Raw genomic sequence first — 2,315 nt, 5'->3', positions numbered from 1 at the left:
GCTTAGCTCGCAAGCCATTTAAATGCAGTGTTTACATACTTGTTTTTCGTGTTTTGATATTGCTCTTTACCGACCTCTGGAGATTCAGGTTCAAAAAATATTTAATAATCTGTTAACTATAATAGGGTCTGTATAAATTTTAGTAGAATTAATTTCTTTACCCACTAGGAATATAAAAGAATAACTTACTCCTTGTGTGTAGCTTTCGTCAATATTCCTCTTATTTGAATGCATCATTATATTTCAAATGTCAATTCTGAACTGAGAAGATAACAAATTTTCAGAGTTTTTATATCCGTATTCAAGGTCAAACATAAGTCAATCACATCTAACAATTAAAAGGTAGCAGACAGATAGGAAGTTACTATAGTATAAAGGAATCATCACGCGCTTTGAACACATATCAACACAAATTTTCACAGTGGTTGAATTCCGGTCATTACACTGTCTGCTTGTATGGCAGGGTACTGTGCGCTATTTATCATTATAAATATATGGTGGTACTGCCCTCTACTTACCATTATAGCTATATGGGGGGACTGCCCGCTACTTACCATTAATACCAATACTACTTATAGTCACAACTATAATAGCTCATTCGAGTGTTCGAATAGCTCAGCCAAAATGTCATTTCCAGTTTTCAGCCCAAGAGATGTTATTTCAATTTTTTGTGGCAGGGTAAATAGCTAAGTTTTTTCCAAGGAGGGGAGGAAGTAGGGGCTTTCGGGTTTCTAAAAGGGATTGTGAACTTATTATTTCGTCGAATTGTGGCCTTTTGGTGAAATCTCCAATTATTGACCTTTGCTTTGAACTCTCTAACCTAGTATGGGAAAATTTGTATAGTCTCTTCTTTTATTTGTTTGTAATTGTGGTAAAAAAATCTTTATCAGCAATTGGTGTAAACTGTCCCAATCTGTTATCCCTGAGCGATATTGACTGCTTCCAATTCATCCCCATCGAGGTCACAGAACCCTCGTTGTTCACACATTTGGAGGAAGCGGAAATCACCCAATGTCACTCAAGTGTACACTCGGGGGCCAATAATGTTTGCCAAGTTCTCCTGTATAGTAAAAATATCAAGAAAATTGTTTTCGGAAGATATTCATCATTGAAAAAGGGCATGCTGACGGGAATTCTTAAGGTGAGTAAACTAGGCTAGGAGACAGCTTACCAAGATCCTAAGCCAACAAGCGAGGCTTGATTAGAATAATTGACTTGAGGTAGGGTCTTAGCCACTTCAGAGAGGGACAACCCAACATGAGGGGCTCCCAATGTCCGCGAAGCAGTCGGGGGAAATATATTTATGTTTGCTAAATTAGCAAGGTTTTAAACATATTTCAACATCATTTGGCATAAGGTGAGTGACTCTAAAACCGTTCATTTCCCAATCCCCCTCCCTGTCTTTTTTTCTTTTTGTTTCTCTTTCTTTCTCCCTTTCTTCTTTCTCTTTCTCTCTTTCTCTTTATCTCTTTCTCTCTTTCTCTTTCCCTCTCCTTCTCTCTCTTTGTCTGTCTGTCTGTCTGTCTGTCTGTCTGTCTGTCTTTCTCTCTCTCTCTCTCTCTCTGTCTCTCTCTCTCTCTCTCTCTCTCTCTCCCTCTCTCTCTCTCTCTCTCTCTCTCTCTCTCTCTCTCTCTCTCTCTCTCTCTCTCTCTCTCTCTCTCTCTCTCTCTCTCTCTCTCTCTCTCTCTCTCTCTCTCCCAGACTCACTAGTTTGTACAAGAAGATATAGAAAATTACTGTCTCAAAAGTATATACAATAAAAAACAGATCCCTTTATGTTTTAAAGGGATTTGAACCTTTTTGTGAAAGAAACGAAAGTCTCAAAAAGGTTAGATAGAGAAAAAATATACCCAAGTAGACTGTCATCTGGCGGCTATGATCCGCATCGATTTATTATTTGTGATGTCGTACAGGAGAGGATCCAGGACTTTTTTGAGGGGGCGCAAAATAGGTTCATCCGATAAACTTGCAACTCGTCATAAGTAGGGGCTCTTGGGTAAAATAGAAGTAGCGTTTATTGTATGAGAATTTACTTAGCATTAATTCTTCAGAATAGGCCCGTTTCCCAGGACTGTTTCTGTTTCACACTGGGTAAATGAAATCTTGTCATTCTGGTCTTATGTCATATTTTCCATGTATTGTAAATGGCTGCAGTTGGAACGAATGCTTTTTATTGTCTTATTTATTTGCGTTAGCCGTATTGATTAAACTTGGTATATAATTTGAGCCAAGTCCAGCAAAAACTACACATCATCTAATATATAGACTATTCTAGCCGTTTACAAATAATGCTGACAATGCTGACAAGCTTTTTG

This window comes from Artemia sp. Qi Xiang Cuo, chromosome 1 (genome assembly GCF_049724085.1).
Source record: "Artemia sp. Qi Xiang Cuo chromosome 1, ASM4972408v1, whole genome shotgun sequence".
Lineage (NCBI taxonomy): Eukaryota > Metazoa > Arthropoda > Branchiopoda > Anostraca > Artemiidae > Artemia > Artemia sp. Qi Xiang Cuo.
This window is presented reverse-complemented; position numbering follows the sequence as displayed.